Source organism: Dendrobates tinctorius, unplaced genomic scaffold, assembly GCF_039654945.1.
Source record: "Dendrobates tinctorius isolate UK_male_01 unplaced genomic scaffold, ASM3965494v1 ptg000039l, whole genome shotgun sequence".
Taxonomy (NCBI): Eukaryota; Metazoa; Chordata; class Amphibia; order Anura; family Dendrobatidae; genus Dendrobates; species Dendrobates tinctorius.
In genome coordinates, this window is record NW_027361707.1 from 38792084 (window position 1) to 38817947 (window position 25864).

Sequence of the window (25864 nt, forward strand, 5' to 3'; positions counted from 1 at the left end):
TCCAGGGGGCCGAATACTTTCGCAAGGCACTGTATGTTCTCTGGGCGCTCAACACTGCGAGTCAAGTGCAGGAACATCATAATTGTGCTGCAACGTCTGTGCCGCTATAGGAAAAGCACCGGATTAACTGTACCCCACATGGAATGACACTTTTATAGCATTTTGCATAATGTTTCACAAGACGTTTGCAGTAAACGTGTTCCAGAATTAGCTGCATTGTCGAAAATCTATATATATTTATCACAGTATTAAAAGGGAATCTATCAGCAGGCTTTGGTATGTAATCTGAGAGCAGCATACTATAGGGACTGATTCCGGCGATGTGTCACTTGATCAGCTGCTTGCTGTAGTTTCAATACAATCATTGTTTTATCAGCAAAGAGATGATCATTGGGGGACTGGATGTAGCGTGCCAGGCAGTCCAGCTAATCTGTGTAATCTCCACCACTGATTGGCAGCTTTTTGCCTATACACAGTAAGTTGCCAGTCAGGGATGTGGGTGGGATTATACACAGCTCAGGGTTCACAGCGCTATTACATCTGCAGCAGAGACCAGGGATTTTATGAGGTAGTATGCTTATCATATCTTATAAATAAGATATCTAGTACTTCACACGCCTCCTGAGGAAGTACTGGATGAAACGTACGTTGGGGCGGTGGGAACGCTTTAACAAGTAGGACCTTTTATGTAAGTAATGCTTCCATGCTGTAAGCTATTTGGCTTGAACTGTTGGATGTTTTGCCCCTTGTACCGTTGTCTATGCTGCTTTATAAGATACAGTTAGGTCCATATATATTTGGACAGAGACAATATTTTTCTAATTTTGGTTCTAGACATTACCACAATGAATTTCAAACAAAACAATTCAGATGCAGTTGAAGTTCAGACTTTCAGCTTTCATTTGAGGGTATCCACATTAAAATTGGATGAAGGGTTTAGGAGTTTCAGCTCCTTAACATGTGCCACCCTGTTTTTAAAGGGACCAAAAGTAATTGGACAGAATAAATAATTGTAAATAAAATGTTCATTTCTAGTACTTGGTTGAAAACCCTTTGTTGGCAATGACTGCCTGAAGTCTTGAACTCATGGACATCACCAGACGCTGTGTTTCCTCCTTTTTGAGGCTCTGCCAGGCCTTCACTGCGGTGGTTTTCAGTTGCTGTTTGTTTGTGGGCCTTTCTGTCTGAAGTTTAGTCTTTAACAAGTGAAATGCATGCGAAATTGGGTTGAGATCAGGTGACTAACTTGGCCATTCAAGAATATTCCACTTCTTTGCTTTAATAAACTCCTGGGTTGCTTTGGCTTTATGTTTTGGGTCATTGTCCATCTGTAGTATGAAACGACGACCAATCAGTTTGGCTGCATTTGGCTGGATCTGAGCACACAGTATGGCTCTGAATACCTCAGAATTCATTCGGCTGCTTCTGTCCTGTGTCACATCATCAATAAACACTAGTGACCCAGTGCCACTGGCAGCCATGCATGCCCAAGCCATCACACTGCCTCCGCCGTGTTTTACAGATGATGTGGCATGCTTTGGATCATGAGCTGTACCACGCCTTCGCCATACTTTTCTCTTTCCATCATTCTGGTAGAGGTTGATCTTGTTTTCATCTGTCCAAAGAATGTTCTTCCAGAACTGTGCTGGCTTTTTTAGATGTTTTTTTAGCAAAGTCCAGTCTAGCCTTTTTATTCTTGATGCTTATGAGTGGCTTGCACCGTGCAGTGAACCCTCTGTATTTACTTTCATGCAGTCTTCTCTTTATGGTAGATTTGGATATTGATACGCCTACCTCCTGGAGAGTGTTGGTCACTTGGTTGGCTGTTGTGAAGGGGTTTCTCTTCACCATGGAGATTATTCTGCGATCATCCACCACTGTTGTCTTCCATGGCGCCCAGGTCTTTTTGCATTGATGAGTTCACCAGTGCTTTCTTTCTTTCTCAGGATGTACCAAACTGTAGATTTTGCCACTCCTAATGTTGTAGCAATTTCTCGGATGGGTTTTTTCTGTTTTTGCAGCTTAAGGATGGCTTGTTTCACCTGCATGGAGAGCTCCTTTGACCGCTGTTTCCTTCACAGCAAAACCTTCCAAATGCAAGCACCACACCTCAAATCAACTCCAGGCCTTTTATCTGCTTAATTGAGAATGACATAACGAAGGGATTACCCACACCTGTCCATGAAATAGCCTTGGAGTCAATTGTCCAATTACTTTTGGTCCCTTTGAAAACAGGGTGGCACATGTTAAGGAGCTGAAACTCCTAAACCCTTCATCCAATTTTAATGTGGATACCCTCAAATGAAAGCTGAAAGTCTGAACTTCAACTGCATCTGAATTGTTTTGTTTAAAATTCATTGTGGTAATGTCTAGAACCAAAACTAGAAAAATGTTGTCTCTGTCCAAATATATATGGACCTAACTGTATGATAAGCGTACTACCTCATGTCACCGGTACTTTATAGCGTCCCCACTATTGACTGTCCAGTAGTTCCTTTGTTCTTCTTTTGTTGTGTCAATTTTAACATTAATAATAATAATAATAATAATAATAATTAAACATTTTAAGGCTGGGTGCCCACGTTGCATTTTTGTATGCGTTTCCGCAGCGTTTGTGCCGGCTCAGACGCTGCAGAAATGCTTACAAGATGCTTCTAATTCATTTGCATGCATTTTTGGCTTTTTGTGCCAATGCATGTGTTTTTAACCGCTCAGGAATCGCTTAGCGGCTAAAAACGCAGCATGCTCATTAATTCCCGCATTGCTCAGCGTTTTTAGCCATCCCCAATGATCCCAGAAATCGCGTGTCAAAAAACACGTCAAAAACGCGTCAAAAATCGCGGAAAAAGACGCGCGTTTTCTGGGAAAGGGGATCCTTTTCCTGAGCGTTTAAAAACGCTAGCGTGGGCACATAGCCTAAAAGTATATACTCCTTGGTTATTTTCCCGTATTTTTGTTTTTTGTGTGTGCGCAAATGTGATAACATTCAGCAAAATTGTCACATTATTGTACATATGGCACAAATATTGGGATAACAATATAATAAGTATACATTGGAAATTGTCCTAATGTAAAAATAAGGAAATATTGGTGGCAGATTAGTACTTCAGTTGTATAGTATTAGTGGTGATGTGGAGAATGCGGTTGCAATCTTACTCTTACACAGGTACATCTTTTGTTATTGTATCTTTTTTTTTTTTCTTCCCTTTTTTTGCGTATTTGCTGCATATTAGAAAATCTGTGGACGGCTTCCATAAAGTTGGAAAAAAAATCATCTTTGTATCTAGCCTGCAGTGTGTTTACCCAGAATGATTTGTTCTATTTAGTGAAGAACTAGATGCCTGGCAAAAAGGAGTTTCCTACGCGAAGGGGCAGAACTTGGCTCGTTACTTGATGGAATCTCCAGCGAATTATGTGACTCCGTCAAAGTTTGCTGAGATAATTCAACAGAAGACTGGAGCATTGGGGGACGGGGTTAAGGTGCTCACTAGGTAAGACTGCGGACATATCTGCTGTAAATATTGCAGAAAGGATGAGATGTGAGATGAAGTGTTTCGCAAGAAATGCTTCTTCCAGGGGATATTCTAAATGTATTAATACAACCACCCCATCATTCTCTGCAGTATACCTTTCTTGTATGTATTTCATGTTTTGAGTTTTTTCTTTTTTGGGCTTTTTTTGTGCAATTTAGAACTCTTGTAACTAGGACTGAATTTTGGTTATTTGAATACATACAATGTTGCATTTTTTTTAACCAGTAGACTATAGTTACAGCGACTGTATGCCATGCAGTGATATGCTTCCACTTTGGTTTCCTAGATCAAAGTCCTGGATAGAAGAGCAACAAATGGGAGCGTTTTTAAGTGTGGCCAAAGGATCTGATGAGCCGCCGGTGTTCCTGGAAATCCATTATACTGGCAGCCGTGATCCTAACGAGCCTCCTCTTGTGTTTGTGGGGAAAGGAGTTACTTTTGACAGGTCAGAGACACATCACGTACGGTATGACATTGGGTTGCACAACCTTTGAAAACACTTGCTGACTACTATTGGACAGTATGGAGGTTTTTTTACTTGTGTGTACCTAGATGATGGAAGCAATGTATTACTACTAGCACAGTCCCTGCCCCGGGCAGCAACTATCAGCTGGGCGCACATCCTCCTGATGAATATGTGCAGACTAAAACTACAGAGCATTTTGTGCCTTGTTGAAAGTACCACTGACCCCAAAATGTCTCTTTTTCTAAGTGGTGGGATTTCCTTGAAGCCATCATCTGGAATGGATGCAATGAGAGCGGATATGGGTGGTGCAGCGACGGTCTGTTCTGCCATCTTGACTGCTGCGACTCTCAAATTACCCATTAACCTCATTGGTAAGTAAGTGTGGTTATCCCCAAAAATTATCAGATGCACTTTTTAGTAAGAAAAACTTACTACTAAAAAGTGTGTGTCTTAAATTCCGGAGGAAGCTTCCTGTGATGGAGGAGAACGCAAACTCTAGTGGTTCACGAGCGACCCTGTACAAAGAACTGGCTCTGTGAACGAAGAGAGCCAGCATCCCAGTGAGGGCCACCTGAAGTCTCTGAATGGCTCTCACTGGGGGGTAAAATTACAGTGTTTGGTGGCTGAAACCCTGCCAGCAGTTGTATTGGTTGGCCCATTTGGTCTTGTAAACTGCGGTGTCTGTTCACATGGCATGCATTTTGATAGCGCTGGGCCAGCCCGCCTGAGCTCATAGAAGGGTGTCTCTACTAGGCTGGCCTGGATGCTGTGCATGGCCATAGTGTGAACAGCGCCGCATACAAGTGTTTTGTTGTGCATTAACATACCAGGCAACCGCCCCCTCCATTTATTGGTAGGCTGCGAGCGGTTGTTTCATCGGTATTCTTGCACCTGTGTTGCCATCTTAACCCGTTCACGACCCCGAAAGTTGTTGTGCAATTTTTCCTGAGTACGCTGATACCCATATGTGGGGGTAAACAACTGTTTGGGCACACGTCGGGGCTCGGAATGGAGAGAGCGCTGTTTGACATTTTGAACGCAAAATTGGCTGGAATAAATCGTGGCGCCATGTCGTTCGGAGACCCCGTGATGTGCCTAAACAGTGGAAACCCCTCAATTCTAACTCCAACTCTAACCCCAACACACCCCTAACCCTAATCCCAACCATAACCCTAACCACAACCCTAACGCCAACACACCCCTAACCCTAATCCCAACTCTAACCCTAACTACAAGCCTAACCCTAATCCCAGCCCTAACCCTAATTCCAACCCTAACCCTAATTTTAACCCTAATTCCAACCCTAACCCTAATTCTAGCCCTAACCATAACCCTAATTCCAACCCTAACCCTAATTCCAACCCTAACCCTAATTCTAACCCTAATTCTAGCCCTAACTATAACCCTAATTACAACCCTAACCCTAGTTCGAACCCTAAATGGAAAAAAAAAATATTTTTTTTATTTTATTATTTGCGCCTGGCTATGGGGGTGATAAAAGGGGGGTGTATTTACTTTTTTTTCATTTTGATCACTGTGAGAGTTTATCACAGTGATCAAAATGAAAAATGAACGGGCAGCCGGCAAATTCATGGGCGCCGCCATCTTGAACAATGGCAGGCGCACTGCGCATGCGCCCGCCATTTTCCAAGATGGCGGGCCGCTGGGAGCCACGGCGGGACACCGGGAGCACCATCGGAGGTCCCAGGGGGGATCGGAAGGTGGGAGGGAGCGATAGGAAGGGGAGGGGGAGCAGATGATGACGGCGGCGGCAACCGGTTGTTTCATCGGTATTCGGTATTCTTGCACCTGTGTTGCCATCTTAACCCCTTCACGACCCATGACGCCTACGTAGGCGTCATGAAAAGTCGTGCCCAAACGACCTATGACGCCTACGTATGCGTCATGCTATAAATAGCCCCCCTGCGGGTCGGGTGACCGGGGTCACTGAAAGGTCACCCGACCCGCACACAGAGGACACTCTACGGTTAATCCCAGGGGGCGTGGCTTAACCCCCACGTGCCTACGATCGCTCTGATTGGCTGTTAAAAGTGAAACAGCCAATCAGCGATTTGTAATATTTCACCAATGAAATTTGGTGAAATATTACAATCCAGCCATGGCCGATGCTGCAATAGCATCGGACATGGCTGGACACCGACACCCGACCCCCCCCCACACCGACTGACCCCGGTCACCCGACCCGCAGGGGGGCTATTTATAGCATGACGCCTACGTAGGCGTCATAGGTCGTTTGGGCACGACTTTTCATGACGCCTACGTAGGCGTCATGGGTCGTGAAGGGGTTAAGATGGCAACACAGGTGCAAGAATACCGATGAAACAACCGGTTGCCGCCGCCGTCATCATCTGTTCCCCTCCCCTTCCTATCGCTCCCTCCCACCTTCCGATCCCCCCTGGGACCTCCGATGGTGCTCCCGGTGTCCCTCCGTGGCTCCCAGCGGCCCGCCATCTTGGAAAATGGTGGGCACATGCGCAGTGCGCCTGCCATTGTTCAAGATGGCGGCGCCCATGAATTTGCCGGCTGCCCGTTCATTTTTCATTTTGATCACTGTGATACACTCTCACAGGGATCAAAATGAAAAAAAAGTAAATACACCCCCCTTTTATCACCCCCATAGCCAGGCGCAAATAATAAAATAAAAAAAATATTTTTTTTTCCATTTAGGGTTCGAACTAGGGTTAGGGTTGTAATTAGGGTTATAGTTAGGGCTAGAATTAGGGTTAGAATTAGGGTTAGGGTTGGAATTAGGGTTAGGGTTGGAATTAGGGTTATGGTTAGGGCTAGAATTAGGGTTAGGGTTGGAATTAGGGTTAAAATTAGGGTTGGAATTAGGGTTAGGGCTGGGATTAGGGTTAGGCTTGTAGTTAGGGTTAGAGTTGGGATTAGGGTTAGGGGTGTGTTGGCGTTAGGGTTGTGGTTAGGGTTATGGTTGGGATTAGGGTTAGGGGTGTGTTGGGGTTAGAGTTGGAGTTAGAATTGAGGGGTTTCCACTGTTTAGGCACATCACGGGGTCTCCGAACGCGACATGGCGCCACGATTTATTCCAGCCAATTTTGCGTTCAAAATGTCAAACAGCGCTCTCTCCATTCCGAGCCCCGATGTGTGCCCAAACAGTTGTTTACCCCCCACATATGGGTATCAGCGTACTCAGGAAAAATTGCACAACAACTTTCGGGGTCTAATTTCTCCTGTTACCCTTGGGAAAATAAGAAATTGGGGGCTAAAAAAATGATTTTTATTTTCACGGCTCTGAGTTATAAACTTCGGTGAAGCATTTGGGGGTTCAAAGTGCTCACCACACATCTAGATAAGTTCCTTGGGTGGTCTAGTTTCCAAAATGGGGTCACTTGTGGGGGGTTTCCACTGTTTAGGCACATCAGAGGCTCTGCAAACGTAACATGATGCCCGCAGACTATTCCATCAAGTCAGTATTTCAAAACGTCACTACTTCCCTTCCAAGCCCCGACATGTGCCCAAACAGTGGTCCCTCCCCACATATTGGGTACCAGCGTACTCAGGACAAACCGGACAACAACTTTTGGTGTCCAATTTCTCCTGTTACTATTGTGAAAATAAAAAATAGCGGGCTAAAAAATCAAATCAAAAAATCAAAAAATTTTTGAGGAAAAAAAAATATTTTTATTTACACAGCTCTGCGTTATACACTTCTGTAAAGCACCTGGGGGGTTCAAAGTGCTCACTATGCATCTAGATAACTTCCTTAGGGGGTCTAGTTTCCAAAATGGGGTGATTTGTGGGGGAGCTCCAAAGTGTAGGCAGACAGGGCCTCTCCAAACACGACATGGTGTCCGCTAACGATTGGAGCTAATTTTCCATTCAAAAAGTCAAATGGCGCTCCTTCCCTTCTGAGCCCTGCCGTGCGCCCAAACAGTGGTTCCCCCCCCCACATATGGGGTGCCAGCGTACTCAGGACAAACTGAACAGCAACTTTAGGGGTCCAATTTATCCTGTTACCCTTGTGAAAATAAAAAATATCGGGCTAAAAAAATCATTTTGAGGAAAAAAAAATTTTTTATTTTCATGGCTCTGCGTTTATAAACTTCTGTGAAGCACTTGGGGGTTCAAAGTGCTCACTACACATCTAGATAAGCTCCTTGGGGGTCTAGTTTCCAAAAGGGGGCATAATAGATGGCCATCTTGACTGGGGGCATAATAGATGGCAAACAGAAAAATATGATATCTAACATAGTATTTGACCAAAAAAGAGCGCCAAATGTTTTACCAGTATCTAGTGCATCACATAGCGACTATATTAGGCACCATGGATAAGTATCCAATAGCATAGGTGGATAAGGTAACCGCACATGCGCAAATGACCATAAAAAATTTATATACGGCCATCAAAGATGGAAACACAACTAATAGTAAGCGTAAAAAATACCAATGTATTTATATGAAAATTTATAGATTGTTACAAAGCATAAAAAATGATTAAACACAAGGGTTATAAGGATATAGGGTAACCCAACGTATTCCAGTCCTATACAGGTTTATGGCAACAATATATATACCCCATGCATTAGTTTAGTCAAAAATTATAGCCATAAAAATGTACATAGTCCTATTATAATCTAAATGGAATAAGTTAGCCCAAAAATAATGCTATTACAATGAAATATAAAGAATAATCTCTATCAGCCGCATTATTATGCATTGCCCCCATATATATAACTACATATGCTTGTAAATAGAGGTGTATACAGCCATATATCAATGATCACCACATAGAAGTCCACCCATAAAAAATGGAAAAAAAATGGGCAACAAAGAGAACACATCTTCATCTTCTTGTATAGGAGAATGTTGATATATTCATAGAAGAGACGATCATATTTATCCAAAGCCTCCAGAAGATATTTCGGACCCAGACAACCCAACCAAAAAGATGCCAAATCTAAAAGACTAAAATAAAACAAAGTTAAAAAAGACACAACAAATGTCACTCCAGAAGTGTAACAGTACCACAACGGGGGAATAGGTGGAGGAGAAGAGGGAAAGATAAATGGAAAACTCACAAAAATGGAACGAATGAAAGACATTCGTTAAGGCCATATGGATGGACTGTTTTCAATTTCCAAATCCATTTAGCTTCTAATTGACTCAATCTTTTAGAGAGACCCCCACCTCGAATATCAATTTTCAGGGCCTCAATGCCCCATACCATAAGTGAGGTGGAATCACAGCCATGGTGCTCCTTGAAATGTCTAGGTATAGTCCTCAGGGTGGAAGCATCCGTGTGGCCACGAGCCGCCTGAATCCCCAACACGTGCTCCCTGACTCGGACCTTGAATTGTCGCGTAGTAAGGCCTACATAAATAAGGCCACAGGGACACGTAGCATAGTATACGACATACCTAGTCGTACAGGTAATGCGTTGTCTAATACTGAAGACCTGATCTCCACTCGAATTGTTAAATTCAGTACACCGCATAATGTTGGGGCAGGCGACACAGTGGCCACACGGATAACAACCAACCCCGGGAATGTGACCATCCAGAAAGGTAGTTTTAGAGCCCACAGCGTAGTGGCTCATAACCAGATGATCCCTTAAGTTTCTAGACCGTCGGAACGCCATGGCTGGTCTCTCTGTTGTGATCCTGTTAATGACCGGGTCAATGCGGAGGATAGGCCATGCTTTATCAAGGGCAGAACGAACAGCCTCTGATCTAGAGCTAAAAGTAGTAATAAACCTAACAGTTTGGTTACCCCTAGATGTATTGGACATCCCTGATCTATATAATAAATCCTGCCTAGTAGCATGCTTAGCTCGATTGAAAGCAATTTTGATGGATCTCCGGCTATATCCACGTTCTAGAAATCGTTGACGAAGCTCATCCGCCCGATGAAAGAATGTCTCATCTGTAGAACAGATACGGCGCAGTCGTAAAAATTGACCGATGGGTACCGCCTTAATGACATGTCTTGGATGTGCGGATGAGGCGTGCAGCAAGGAATTTGTCGCGGTAATCTTTCTAAATATGTCTGTTTGCACCATCCCATAGGGGTCCCTCCTTACGGTAACGTCCAAAAAGTCCAATTCATTAGCATCAGATGTGAACGTAAGTATAATATTACGGTCATTGCTGTTCAATTTTGAGATGAGCTGCGCAAGGTCGACGGAGCTGCCTTGCCAGATGAAGAATATATCATCAATGTACCGCGTCCAAAGGGGGACACGGCACATTGACGCATCCTCATCTGACAAAAAGAGGTCCCTCTCCCACAGCCCCAGGAATAGGCCAGCATAGGTGGGCGCAAAGGCCGCACCCATGGCGGTCCCCTGGAGCTGGAGGTAGAAGGACCCCTTGAACACAAAAAAATTGTGCGTGAGGGTGAACTCTAATAGTTCCAGCAGAAGGTCCCTAAGCCTGGGAGCCAAAGGAGAAGTCTCCAAAAAGAATTTCACAGCTCTCAGGCCATCCGAATGTCTGATGTTAGTATATAGGGACTCCACATCTGCTGAAACTAGAAGAGTGTCACCCTCAAGGCAGAGTCTGTTGACCCTGCGCAGCAGATCCCCAGTGTCACGGAGGAAGGAAGGGAGGCACATAACAAGAGGTTGCAGGTGGTAATCTATCCATTTGTTTATATTTTCCAGAAAGTTGCCACGTCCCGACACTATAGGTCGTCCGGGTGGCACCGAGGAGCTCTTATGTATCTTAGGGAGCAGATACAGAGTTGGGATCGTGGGTTCAGGAACCATTAATGCTGAAAATAATGGTTTGGTGATAACGCCATCCCGTAGAGATCTTTTCAGAATTGTTTCCAGCTGAGATAAGTATGAGAGGGGGTTATAGGTCAATTTTCTATAACAGGTCTACCTCCAGCTCCAGGGGACCGCCATGGGTGCGGCCTTTGCGCCCACCTATGCTGGCCTATTCCTGGAGCTGTAGGAGAGGGACCTCTTTTTGTCAGATGAGGATGCGTCAATGTGCCGTGTCCCCCTTTGGATGCGGTACATTGATGATATATTCTTCATCTGGCAAGGCAGCTCCGTCGACCTTGCGCAGCTTATCTCAAAATTGAACAACAATGACCGTAATATTATACTTACGTTCACATCTGATGCTAATGAATTGGACTTTTTGGACGTTACCGTAAGGAGGGACCCCTATGGGATGGTGCAAACAGACATATTTAGAAAGATTACCGCGACAAATTCCTTGCTGCACGCCTCATCCGCACATCCGAGACATGTCATTAAGGCGGTACCCATCGGTCAATTTTTACGACTGCGCCGTATCTGTTCTACAGATGAGACATTCTTTCATCGGGCGGATGAGCTTCGTCAACGATTTCTAGAACGTGGATATAGCCGGAGATCCATCAAAATTGCTTTCAATCGGGCTAAGCATGCTACTAGGCAGGATTTATTATATAGATCAGGGATGTCCAATACATCTAGGGGTAACCAAACTGTTAGGTTTATTACTACTTTTAGCTCTAGATCAGAGGCTGTTCGTTCTGCCCTTGATAAAGCATGGCCTATCCTCCGCATTGACCCGGTCATTAACAGGATCACAACAGAGAGACCAGCCATGGCGTTCCGACGGTCTAGAAACTTAAGGGATCATCTGGTTATGAGCCACTACGCTGTGGGCTCTAAAACTACCTTTCTGGATGGTCACATTCCCGGGGTTGGTTGTTATCCGTGTGGCCACTGTGTCGCCTGCCCCAACATTATGCGGTGTACTGAATTTAACAATTCGAGTGGAGATCAGGTCTTCAGTATTAGACAACGCATTACCTGTACGACTAGGTATGTCATATACTATGCTACGTGTCCCTGTGGCCTTATTTATGTAGGCCTTACTACGCGACAATTCAAGGTCCGAGTCAGGGAGCACGTGTTGGGGATTCAGGCGGCTCGTGGCCACACGGATGCTTCCACCCTGAGGACTATACCTAGACATTTCAAGGAGCACCATGGCTGTGATTCCACCTCACTTATGGTATGGGGCATTGAGGCCCTGAAAATTGATATTTGAGGTGGGGGTCTCTCTAAAAGATTGAGTCAATTAGAAGCTAAATGGATTTGGAAATTGAAAACAGTCCATCCATATGGCCTTAACGAATGTCTTTCATTCGTTCCATTTTTGTGAGTTTTCCTTTTATCTTTCCCTCTTCTCCTCCACCTATTCCCCCGTTGTGGTACTGTTACACTTCTGGAGTGACATTTGTTGTGTCTTTTTTAACTTTTTTAACTTTGTTTTATTTTAGTCTTTTAGATTTGGCATCTTTTTGGTTGGGTTGTCTGGGTCCGAAATATCTTCTGGAGGCTTTGGATAAATATGATCGTCTCTTCTATGAATATATCAACATTCTCCTATACAAGAAGATGAAGATGTGTTCTCTTTGTTGCCCATTTTTTTTCCATTTTTTATGGGTGGACTTCTATGTGGTGATCATTGATATATGGCTGTATACACCTCTATTTACAAGCATATGTAGTTATATATATGGGGGCAATGCATAATAATGCGGCTGATAGAGATTATTCTTTATATTTCATTGTAATGGCATTATTTTTGGGCTAACTTATTCCATTTAGATTATAATAGGACTATGTACATTTTTATGGCTATAATTTTTGACTAAACTAATGCATGGGGTATATATATTGTTGTCATAAACCTGTATAGGACTGGAATACGTTGGTTTACCCTATATCCTTATAACCCTCGTGTTTAATCATTTTTGATGCTTTGTAACAATCTATAAATTTTCATATAAATACATTGGTATTTTTTACGCTTACTATTAGGTGTGTTTCCATCTTTGATGGCTGTATATAAATTTTTTATGGTCATTTGCGCATGTGCGGTTACCTTATCCACCTATGCTATTGGATACTTATCCATGGTGCCTAATATAGTCGCTATGTGATGCACTAGATACTGGTAAAACATTTGGCGCTCTTTTTTGGTCAAATACTATGTTAGATATCATATTTTTCTGTTTGCCATCTATTATGCCCCCAGTCAAGATGGCCGCGACCATTTTGTGGCCGTCTGCGCATGCACGGGTGACGCGCGCCTAACTCCACCCCCATCCGCCCGTGGTCTGGCGTCTGACGTCACGGGGCCCCGTGTATTGTCAGCGCCAGCCCGGACGTGTTGGTGGGTGGGTGGTTGGTCGTTCCCCTGATTGGCGCTCAGGTTTATTTGGACCCCTATTTATAGTACACCTGGTGGCCTTTTATGACACACCCCCTGAGGAAGGAAGCGGTGTAGCTTCCGAAACGTACGTTGGGCTGTTTTCCTTGCGCCGGTGGTCCAGTGCCCCCTTAGGTATGAGTATTATGTTTGTATTTTGATCTCTCATAACCCCCTTCTTTGGGGTTGCCTGACGGTCTGGGGATTTTACCCTTTATTTCACTATGACTAGTCGGCTTGTATATACCACTAATGGAGATACATTATACCATATTGATATACCTTAGGGAATCTCTGTACCTCTGTGCGTTCTGCTTGTGTCACTTCTGTCATGCCAATTTTTATCTGTGTCCTTAATAAAGATTCATGTTATTTCTACCTATTTTGGATGTTTATGCACTGTTTTTTCGGTTGCTTCTTTATAAGAGGTACAGGGAGTGGACTGCTGAGGACTGGGGTAAAGTCATTTTCTCTGATGAATCCCCTTTTCGATTGTTTGGGACGTCTGGAAAACGGCTTATTCGGAGAAGACCAGGTGAGCGCTACCACCAGTCTTGTCTCATGCCAACTGTCAAGCATCCTGAAACCATTCATGTGTGGGGTTGCTTCTCAGCCAAGGGAATGGGCTCTCTCTCAGTCTTGCCTAAAAACACAGCCATGAATAAAGAATGGTACCAGAATGTCCTCCAAGAGCAACTTCTCCCAACCGTCCAAGAGCAGTTTGGCGATCAACAATGCCTTTTTCAACATGGAGTACCTTGCCATAAAGCAAAGGTGATAACTAAATGACTCAGAGAACAAAACATAGAGATTTTGGGACCATGGCCTGGAAACTCCCCAGATCTTAATCCCATTGAGAACTTGTGGTCAATCATCAAGAGACGGGTGGACAAACAAAAACCTTCAAATTCAGACAAAATAAAAGCATTGATTTTGCAAGAATGGACTGCTATCAGTCAGGATTTGATCCAGAAGTTGATTGAGAGCATGCCAGGGAGAATTGCTGAGGTCCTGAAGAAGGGTCAACACTGCAAATATTGACTTGCTGCATTAACTCATTCTAACTGTCAATATAACCTTTTGCTACTCATAATATGACTGCAATTATATTTCTGTATGTGATAAAAACATCTGACAAACACACATAAAAACCAGAGGGCAGCAGATCATGTGAAAATATAATATTTGTGTCATTCTCAAAACTTTTGGCCATGACTGTAGATAAGTTCCTTGGAGGGTCTAGTTTCCAAAATGGGGTCACTTGTGGGGGAGCTCCAGTGTTTAGGCACACAGGGACACTCCAAACGCGACATGGCAACCGCTAAATATTACAGTATATTTTCCATTCAAAAAGTCAAATGGCGCTCCTTCCCTTATGAGCCCTGCCATGCGCCCAAACAGTGGTTTATGACCACATATGAGGTATCGGTGTACTCAGGAGAAATTGCCCAACAAATTTTAGGATCCATTTTATCCTGTTGCCCTTGTGAAAATGAAAAAATTGATGCTAAAAGAAAATTTTTGTTGGAAAAATTAAAATGTTCATTTTTTCCTTCCACATTGCTTTAGTTGCTGTGAAGCACCTGAAGGGTTAATAATCTTCTTGAATGTAGTTTTGAGTAGCTTGAGGGGTGCAGTTTTTAGAATGGTGTCACTTTTGGGTATTTTCTGCCATATAAACCCCTCAAAGTGACTTCAAATGTGAGGTGGTCCCTAAAAAAAATGGTTTTGTAAATTTTGTTGTAAAAATGAGAAATCGCTGGTCAACTTTTAACCCTTATAACTTCCCAACAAAAAAAAAATTTGTTTCTGAAATTGTGCTGATGTAAAGTAGACATGTGGGAAATGTTATTTATTAACTATTTTGTGTCACATAACTCTCTGGTTTAACAGAATAAAAATTCAAAATGTGAAAATTGCAAAATTTTCAAAGTTTTCGCCAAATTTCCGTTTTTTTCACAAATAAATGCAAACATTATCGACCTAAGTTTACCACTAACATGAAGCCCAATATGTCACGAAAAAACATTCTCAGAATCGCTAGGATCCGTTGAAGCGTTCCTGAGTTATTACCTCATAAAGGGACACTGGTCAATATTGTCAAAAATGGCCAGGTCGCTAAGGTCAAAATAGGCTGGGTCATGAAGGGGTTAATTGTATGGGTCCACTGCATCCTGATGGTGCATTTGTCTGGAGGCCTGTACGGGTAAACCTTTTTGCTCTTTTGCTGTTTTCCATCTATAAATGTGGAAATGTAGCAGAGCTGTGTGCATCTATAAATGTGCAAATGTAGCAGAGCTGTGTGCATCTATAAATGAGCAAATGTTTCAGAGCTGTGTCTATACGTAGCAGATCTGTGTGTGTATAATACACATTAACAATTGATCTATTACATTCCTATTCTACCCTAGTGCATTAAAATTAGTGATCATGACCTCTCCATTTTACCCGGGAAGTTTTAGTTAGTAGGAAAAATGTTTTTCCTATTTTGTGCTCTCTAAACCTAGAGTGTAGTGCAAAATAATACAGTATTTATCTTTCAATTTTAGTTATATAAAGGCTATATGAAAATGACAGTTTTATTCACTTTTACTTTTATGCCACCAATTGAACCACATACCGTGGTATGAGCTGTGTACACAAATTTGTGGAATATTTGAAAATTAATTTTGTTTTAAATGCAGTGGAACAATTTTTAAAAATCTGGCTGTAAATGTTTTCCCCTCCCAATTTAAGTACGGTAACTTCCGACACATCAACTGTTTTGATTAATGGTGTCGGAGTGCTGAAACCTTCGCAGACCACTTATATACTTTTGTGAGCATATACAATGCTAACCCTGCCCCTCCAAAAATGAGCTAAAAGGGCACAATTCTGATTATAGTGCCCCTGACCTTTTTGTTTTATGGATCAGTGGGGGGGTGCTAAACTCGCATACCCTCACTGATCAAAACTTAAAGCGTTTAAGTGTGACATATAAAAAGTTCTCTAAAATTGCTTTTTGTCTTCCATGGAGGGGGGGAGAATTGCCCAGAATTGTGGCACTTTTTTTTGTGAAGTTTCTCTAAAAGAAAAAAAAAACTGAAGAGGGAGATTGGAGTAGATAGCTGACCTGCATTTTTTTCTTTTTAAATCCATTGATGAATCGGACAAAAACTCCACGAAACCACCCAAACTCTGGCAACAATGGCGGGGACAGCAAAAACAGAAAAATAGACACGTAAACACACAAAAATAAACTTTAAAACAGGCAAAATGCGATAATGGATTACTTTCTTGTCCCATCCCATGGACCACTTTTTAGGACATTTTTTTTATATTTGATTATTCTGCAGTAAATTACTTAAAAAAATCAATTTGGTACAAAGTAAAACACCCGTCACGCAGCGGCTTATCAGAACAGTAGGAAGTCGGCCAAGTCTTTGATCCTGTTGCCAAGAGGCTCCCAAACAGCGGCCATTGTAGTTACTCAGCATTGGTCCTAGGTTTTCTATGGCATCTCTACTCCTGTCTGATACTTTTTATCTTGTATGTAATATGTTTCTGTAAAACTAATGATGGTGTTAATCTCGTCCTGTAAGGTTTGGCTCCACTGTGTGAAAATATGCCCAGCGGCAGAGCTAATAAGCCTGGGGATGTGGTGAAGGCCAAGAACGGGGAAGACCATCCAGGTAATCTTCACCCATTGCCGGCTGTGGTGACGGCCATTATCCTGACTAGTAGGAGTTTAGTAGGGTGACGAATACAAATATCAGCTTTGCCCTAGGTTTCCTCAGCTTTTGGCTCCCTAGTAAACATGATATAAATGGAGATCTGGCCCCTGGGTTTATGCTCTTATCTCATTGTAACCCAAGGCAATGTGTAGCGGGGCCTGTGATGGGTTGGACCATTAGATGTACATGGTCAGTGTGAAGCTGGAAAGTGTTCTGTACCAACACCACCAAACAATGGAGAACCAGCTCAAAACTCGCCACCCTGAGCCATTGTTAGTAGTGCTATCCAGTTCAAAGTGGCACTGAGGAGTGGCCATACATTTGTCATGTATAGTCAATGGCGTAGCGTGTGTTGGGGGCCCCGGTAAGGCAAGTGTTTTCATTGTGCTGTGTAGTATTAGTATAGAGTCCCTTACACTAATCCAGTACTGAACCCCCAAACATATTATTGTTTTTGTTTTTTAACCCCTTACTGATATCTGTCGGCACCCTGTCTTTGATGCGAGCTCAGGAACTGAGATTGCATCTTTCCCAGCAGATGATGGCTGTGTTATTCAGCCATCATCTGCCTCTAACATCCTCGTGTAGAGCGGAGCTCTGTCCACAGGTGTTTACCTGTTAAACTTAGCTGCCAGTCTTTTGACAGCGGCATTCACAGCTCACGTCCTGAGGAGCGCGCTGTTCTAATTGGCTGTTGGCTCCAATGCGAGGTGCTCGCGGTCTCACAATGGGTTGTCATGACAGCTGGGGGTCTGCTGAAGACTCCTTATGGCTGTCATGGTGGTGCTCCAATGAGAGCGGGATTTTTTCCTATATAAAGCAACACTGGTATTGCTTAATCCTATATATCCAAGGAGGATAATGGTAGACACTTCACTATTCAATACACCACCTATATCTGTTCCTGCAATAGTCAGTAGCTGTCAGATAGGAAGAGATTCCAGCTTCATAATTAAAATATTGACTTTTTCGATGGATATATAAAAACAAATTACAATTGAAAAGACAAGGCAAGAAGCCTCCACAGAAGGGGGACACGAGCAAAATATAAACCCATCCCACAATAGTGGATAAATTGCTGTATTCAGTCCTTCAGGGTTTAGATTTATTACAGTGCAGGATCTTTCTAGAATAGACCACGATAGAGCCGGATTGTTCTCTAATGCCACCAGTTTTGTGACTATTATAGATAAAGTGCGAGTCCTATAATTCAATAGAATACAGATATCTAACCGCAAGATGAAGGGTTCTCCTCTAATAAGTATTGATCCCTTGCCCTGTACTGATCAGATCTGAACAGCAATTTAGTTTGTTTTATTTTATAGATGGCAAAGTAGTAAATCCATGACTGCTGCTGTTTCCTCACAGGTAGATAACACTGACGCGGAGGGACGGCTGCTGTTGGCGGACGCTCTGTGTTACGCACACAACTTTAATGCAAGAGCGATCGTAAATGCAGCGACATTAACAGGTATGGGAGCTGCGTACACATGATGGAAGGGGCTGGAAGAATGTACACATGGGCTCCGATTCATTAAGTGTGGGGTCTCAACGTGAGAGGCGCGCGCCACTTAGGATGCCCCAAACTCGTTATCACTGCTGTGCGGATCCATGCACCTCGCAAGAAACAGGACTGGAGTAACACTTGTAGAGTAAGAATCACCCCCCACTTTTGATGAATTTAATGGGCGGGTGTAGCCAGGCCCCATCCCCCTTCACCAGCTCAGAATAGATGATCCGTTACTGATCGGTGAGGGTCTGACCAGGGAATAACTGTCCCTGATTGAGCTTTTTTTTTTTTAATTCAAGTTACAAAATTGAGTGGCAGATTGGATACTTGATTACTGCTCCATACCTCCTCTTACAGGGCTGCCAGAAAAAGCCGAGTGCAGCACTGGGCAGCCCCCCATAGGATGAGCAGAGCAGCGGTCAGGTATCTGCATTGCCGCTCTATTTAACCAGAGATAAAAGTTCCAATTTTGCCGATCAATACGGTTACCGATCAGTAAGATTTCACCAGTAGACTTGGGCGACTTTGCAGAGGGAACCCGGGTTCCTGGATCACGCCTGCCCATCAGCTGATCGCCGCCGCAGCTGCATATGTCACATGCTGTGACTGACACAGGCGCGACACATGCAGCTGCAGAGCCGTTCAGCCGGTGTGATCCAGGAAGCCGGGTTCCCTCTGCAGCTTATTTGGTAAGCGCTTATAGCTTGCCGAATAAGAGGGAACCCGAACAAATTTGCTCAACTCTAATCACCAGTCCTATGGATGGGTAATAACTGGAGAACCCTTTTAATTTGGATTTCAAAAAAATATAATGTATGTCGTAGAGAAATAATGTTTGTTTTTTCTTTAGCTGTATATTTTATTAGTTTTGCATTGTCTGTCTGGTGGTCTGTGCTTTATGGCGGCTGCAATTGGGTGGAATGTGAATGGTGGAAGAAGTGTCAGTAGACACAACCAGCTACCAGGATGTGATTGGTGCAGATGGAGCCGGCTTTATCCGTTTCACTTTGTGGGATTGTACTGCAGCTGTATGCAGTTATTGTATGTAGATGTCTGCCTGTGTCTTCTCACGAGGAGCACGGCTCACCGGGAATTGTTGTGTAGGTGCAATGGACGTAGCCCTGGGATCTGCAGCCACTGGAGTCTTCACCAATTCTTCTTGGCTTTGGAATCACCTTCAAGAGGTCGGAAACATTTTACTTTCTATCTTCTTGTCATAACATGCTCTTCTGTCTGAATCATTGTTCATTTCACTTTATTCCCCCCCCTTTCCTTATTCCAGTAGCTCTTTATTTGTCCACTAACATAACTGTACGAGAGATTTTTTTTTTTTTTTTTTGGGTTGGGAGGAGGGTGTGTTCTAGTTTTGAAAGACACCATTCACTTTTTGTACTATATTTGTCTTTTTTTTTTTAATTTTTTTTTTTTATAGCGCTCATTGTGCAGTAAATGACCTGGAACACAATTATTCAGGTCAGTGCAATTACAACAGTGCCAAAGCTGCATAGGTTTGGGCTCACCCCTTTGTTTGGTCTTAAAGAAAACATTTGGAACTTTTGTAATAAATAAAAAGAATAAAAAAATTTCTTCCATTCATATAGCTGTGCAAGAGCTTGTTTTTCACATGGCGAGATTTTTTTTTCTCTTTCTTTTCCTTGACCCAATTATGGGGTCCATGCAACGTTTTGATTTTTCACTGCATTTTTTGGAGGTTATGTTGACCAAAAAAATGGTCAGTTTGGCTTTATTTTTTGACTTTTCCAGTATTGTAATTCTTAACATTTTTCATTGTTTTTCCTTCATTTTGCAGCAATGCCAAATAGATTCAGATCAGGAAAAGGAATTCAATTCATACTGTCAGGGTGTGTTTTTCTTTACTTGAACTTGTTCTGTATACTGCAGCAATATATAGTAAAAATTACCAGTCGCCTATTAAGATAGGGCAAGGCTGCGTAGGAGCACAAAGATGGAGGCAATGAGGGCCTTCAGAAGGTGTCTGGCTGCCAACGAAACCATCAGCACCTTCCCATTCAGCACTATTTCAGCTGTCATACAGCGATCTGAGCTAGCTCCAGTTGTTGCTACTAGAGGCAGTTGCCAGCTGTGTAACACTGCCAGCATCTGTTCTGTATGGGGGCGGCTCAGCTCCTGAGAGAACTCCGTACACCTGCACCTTTTGTGGGAAGGCACCAAGTATGTATTCTAGACCTGTGGGATGTCCTCCACATTGCTGAATTTACTGCTGATGTTTCATGTTCCTTCCAGGCCAGCGTCGTGACTGGGGATCGTGTATGGAGAATGCCTCTCTTTGATCATTACACTAAACAAGTGACTGAGTCGGCCCTCGCAGACCTTAATAATGTCGGGAAGTACAGCAGGTAATGGATGTAAATATGGTGGTTGTAGTAGGTTTCTAAAGTATCTCATAGAGCGACCCCCGCCTCTGAGACCTCCATCCATCACCAAAACGGAGATCCAGATTTGCTCATCTGTTGGAATTCCTATAGAAATGATTGGTGAGATCCTAACCACATGGGTGCACCCCTACAGGATATGTCATCAATTTCTATCATGGGAATATTATTATTATTGGGTTTTTTTTTTTCCTTTTTATGTGGATTTTATTAAAAAATAAACCTACAATTTCCACATCAGTAGTATACATGAGGTAATGTATCTTGCTCCACAGAAACTAATGAAAGGTTTTCTTCTCGCAGATCTGGGGGTGCGTGTACGGCCGCGGCTTTCTTGAAGGAGTTTGTCACGTCCCCGCACTGGGCTCACCTGGATATAGCCGGAGTCATGTCCAACAAGGATGAGGTCCCTTATCTGCGCAAGGGCATGTCCGGCCGCCCCACAAGGACTCTGGTAGAATTCGCCGATCGGCTGAGTAAGGACAAGAAGCCCAAATAATCCGGACATCAGTTACCGGATCTGCTTCGTCCTATGTGGACGTAATGAACTAAAGCGCAATGACCTTGCTATGCACTTATTTTTTTTACTAACACGACCAAAGCAAATCTAGAATCTGCGCCTCCATCTTCAGATGATTCTGCAATTTTAATACATCTACGTGCTGAGTGGAGAAATGTCTGAAAATAAAGAAAAAATCAAAAATTGTATCTGCCAGTCATATCTCACACATTTGTTTTATAGGTGTTGAACGCTTTAGGCACGATTCATCATTGCATTTTGGACGTGACAAATTAATCAAACTATTTGTACTTTTTTTTTTTCCTCCAAGCGGTTTCTGATTTTTATGTCAGTGTGACTTTCCAGATGAATTAAACAGATTCATTAAATGCGACTATTTAAAAAAAAAAAAGTTGCAAAATTTGGCACAATTCTACTCTTCTAGTCCTCCCTGGAGTGAATATATCAGTTATTTGGCTGCAACTTTTCCCATTTAAGCACTCGCAGAACCAGTTAGGAAAAAGACAGCTTGAGGTTATGCTCAAAACTCGAGTCTCATGTGCCATTTTGATGAATCTAGTGCAACAAAGTCAGCAAAAACCACAAGTTGAAAGACTTAAAGGGTTCAATTCATCATGAGCTGGGTATATTTTACTATCTGCCGTACATGTACTGTGCAAGTCATATGTGTATGGAGCTGGGCCGCAAAGTGTAAATGATTAAGTCACGGGTTTCCCTGAATCTTCTATATATCAATCTGCTCAGCTCCTGGTCACGCTACAAAGCAGTTGTGGAGTTTCTCACTCAGGATGCTGTTTTCTCCTGATGTAGATTTACTGAATATATTAGTGGAAGGGATCTTCCTGGCATTTGTTCTCAGTAGATTCCTTTTGTATAGTTAATGGGGACCTGTCTCCTTGGAAAACGCCACCTTCAAGTCCACACTCACTGCAGCAAAACAAATCTGCTTCTCATATCTTATATCCTCCCTGTCTCGCAACCCTAATCAGCTATTCAGTAGTTTCAGTTGTCTCTTCCATCCCCCAGCACCCCCTCTCTCTCCTCTCATATCAGCTGCAGACTTTGCTTAATTCTTCAAGCAGAAAATTAACATCTGAGAAAGCTCAGGCCTACAGCCCTTCCTCATAACTCAGCCCTCCTCCTCCAAAACCAGTGTCTCTGCCATTATAGAAGACCAACTTTCCTCTCTACTCTCCAGATCACATCTCGCCACCTGTGCACTTGACTGATCCTGTCCCACCTCATACTAAACCTCACCAGTCTTCATCCCACCTCTTCAACCTCTCACTAACAACTGGGGTCTTCCCCCTTATGCTTTATATGTACCTTGATCACGCCCACCCTTGACCCATCCTCTGTATCTAGCTATCGACTCGTATCACTTCTCCCCTATGCCTCAAAACTACTGGAACAACACGTCCATCTTGAACTGTCCTCCCACCTCTCTTCCTGCTCCCTCTTTGACCACTTATAATCTGGCTTCCAGCTGCATCACTCCACTGAAACTGCCCTGACTAAGGTCACCAATGACCTACTAACTGCCTAAGCCAAGGGACACGACTGTCCTCCTCCTAGACCTGTCCTCTGCCTTCGACACAGTGGACCACTCCCCCTTACTACAGATTCGCTCATCTCTTGGCATCACAGACTTGGCCCTATCTTGGATCTTGTCATACCTAACAGACCGGACATTGTCTCCCTCTTGCACACCACCTCATCACCCCCTATCTATAGATGTCCCCAAAGGTTCAGTTCTAGGACCCCTGCTCTTCTCAATCTACACCTTTGGTTTTCAGTATCACCTCTATGCTGATGACACACAGATCTACCTCTTTGGACCTGATGTCACCTTCTTGCTTACCAGAATCCCAACATCTGTCTATTTCATCTTTCTTCTTAGCTAAATTTCTAAAACTTAACATGAACAAAATAGAATTTGTCACCTTTCCCCCATCTCTCTCAACCCGCCTCCCAACCGACCTGGCCATCAAAGTCAACGCCTGTTCACTCTCCCTAATCTCACTTGCTCGCTGCCTTGGGGTTATCCTTGACTCTCATCTCTCTTTCAAACAACATATCCAAGCCCTTTCCACTTCTTGCCAATTCCAACTCAAAAATATTTCCTGGATTCATGCATTCTTGGTTCAGGAATCTGCAAAAACAATAGTGCATGCCCCCATCATCTCCCATCTCAAAGACTACAATCTCCTGCTCTGTGACCTCCCTTCTAACACACTTGCATCCCTCAATACTATCCTAAACTCTGCTGCCCGACTAATACACCTATTCCCCCACCTCTTCTCCCTGTCAATCCCTTCACTGGCTCCTCATTGATTGACCAGAGACTCCAGTTCAAAACCACAATCATGGCATACAAAGCCATCCACAACCTGTCTCCTCCATACAGCTGTGAGTTAGTCTCCCAACATCTATTCTCACCCACCATGGGAACCTTCATAAGAAACCTAAAGACTCACCTCTTCAGACAACCTGCAGTAACCCTTGTTCCATCATACTGCTGCACAAACAGCTCTACCCTCCCTATTGTAGCCTCACACATCCCTTGTAAACAGTGATCCCTCACGGGCAGGGTCCTATCTCTCCTCCTGTACCAGTCGATGACTTGTATTCATGATTATTGTACTTTTTTTTTTTTTACACTCTTTTAACATGTAAGGTGTCATGGACGTAATGGTGCTAGAAGAATAATCTGCCCTTTAATAGCAATATAATGTTCCCTGTCCGCCTTATTGAACATTCAGATATAGGGAGAAAATTAATCTCCTGAGAGCTGCTGGATCATTTACCCCTTCATGACCTTTGACGTACATTTACGTCAAAGTTTGTGCCTGTCTTTGATGCGGGCTTGCACACCGACCCACAACTTTTCCCCGCACATGATGGCAGATTTAATCAGTCACCATGTGCCTTTAACAGCCTTGAGTGTAGTGGTGCTCTGCCCGTGGCTGTTATCCGGTTACATCTCGCTGTCCATTACTAACGGTGGGATTTAACACGTGCCGGCCAGAAGTGCGTCATGCATCTTGACCATCAATGCACCCGACACGTGATCGTGGGGCGCAATTGGATTGTCGTGACAGCCGGGGGTCGGCAGAAGACCTCTGCACCTGCCATTACGATCCTACTGTGAGCACCGGCTTATGGCTGGCTTTCATAGAAGACTGTGATCTCTGCTACACACAGCAATGCTGATGCACAGGGGTGGATTAAGGGTAGCCAGGGCCCCGGGCTGTTCAGACTCCATAGGCCCTCCGGTCATGTGACGGGGTCGGGAAGTCACTAGTTTTCATGACGCATACGTGGCGGGAAGGGGTTAAATACTGAGGTAAAAAAACTCTGCAAATACGCAACGTGTGCACGAGGCCTCACAAATACTGAGGTAAAAAACCCCAAATGCTCAGTGTGTCCATGAGGCCTTACAAATACTGAGTGAAAAACTCACCAAATACTCAGCGTGTGCACGAGGTCTTACAAATAGTGGAAGGCTTCCACCCAACATCTAGTCCTGACTCACCTGTACCTAACATCGAAACCAGCTAATAGCCTGCAATCACCTGCTGACCTGGACCCATGACCTGTCAGACAAGTTACTTCACATGAGTCACACAGAGGCTTCTGCTTCATGAACTTCCCCAGATAGAAGAAGCAGCCTCCGATGTGCAGCCTGTGGCCGGATACACAGGAAGAGACGCTCCTCGTCACAGGCTGTGTCCAGCATGGCAGCAGAGGGGTTAACGCCACAGACAAGTCGCCGTCTCCTCACACACTGAACACGACGCTGCATCTGGCGACGAACAAGCGCACATTGCGCAATGTTAGTCATGTCCCAGATGTTCAGCATGTGAAGGACCAAGGGGGACCAAAAAAGACCCCAGGATTGGAACAGGAGCATGGGAAAGTGGACGGCGGTTGGAGGGGCAGGGTTTATATAGGGGTCGGAGTAAGTATATATATATATATATATATATATATATATATATATACACACAGACACATATTACTACATGCGGGCAGTGCACACATGCACAATCCTCAGGTTGTACAACTTCCAACTGGTCAAAACATTTCAGTATGCCAAGAAATATAGCAGGAATAAAATACATCTCATAGTAACTTGTGTGAGGCACAGGTGACAAGAACCCGCCATCTCGTGCCCACCTTACTAGAGGTGCCCACATATAACAAAGTTGATGGAAACAGATGCCTTCCACTATGATGATTGGCTACCGGCCGCCCGACCACACCCATTTCACAACTAGTCACACCCATGTCCACGCCCCAACCACACCCATTTAGCACTGCTGATCACACTGACTGGTACTGAGGGCACAGTGGCTGGTACTGTGGGCACATTGACTGGTACTGAGGAAAAGAGAGAAAGAAAGAACAGAGAAACAAAAAAAGAACAGAGAAAGGAAAAAAGAACAGAGAAAGAAAGAGGGGATAGAAAAAAAGAACAGAGAGAAAAAAAGAAAGAGAAAGAAAGA

The 25864-nt window shown here is 43.6% G+C and overlaps 1 pseudogene; it reads left to right on the forward strand.

Annotated features, from left to right (window-relative positions):
• The window catches only part of LOC141088526 (cytosol aminopeptidase-like), a 48609-nt pseudogene extending 27067 nt beyond the window's left edge, over window positions 1–21542 (forward strand).
• Window positions 21543–25864: the final 4322 nt, after the last annotated feature.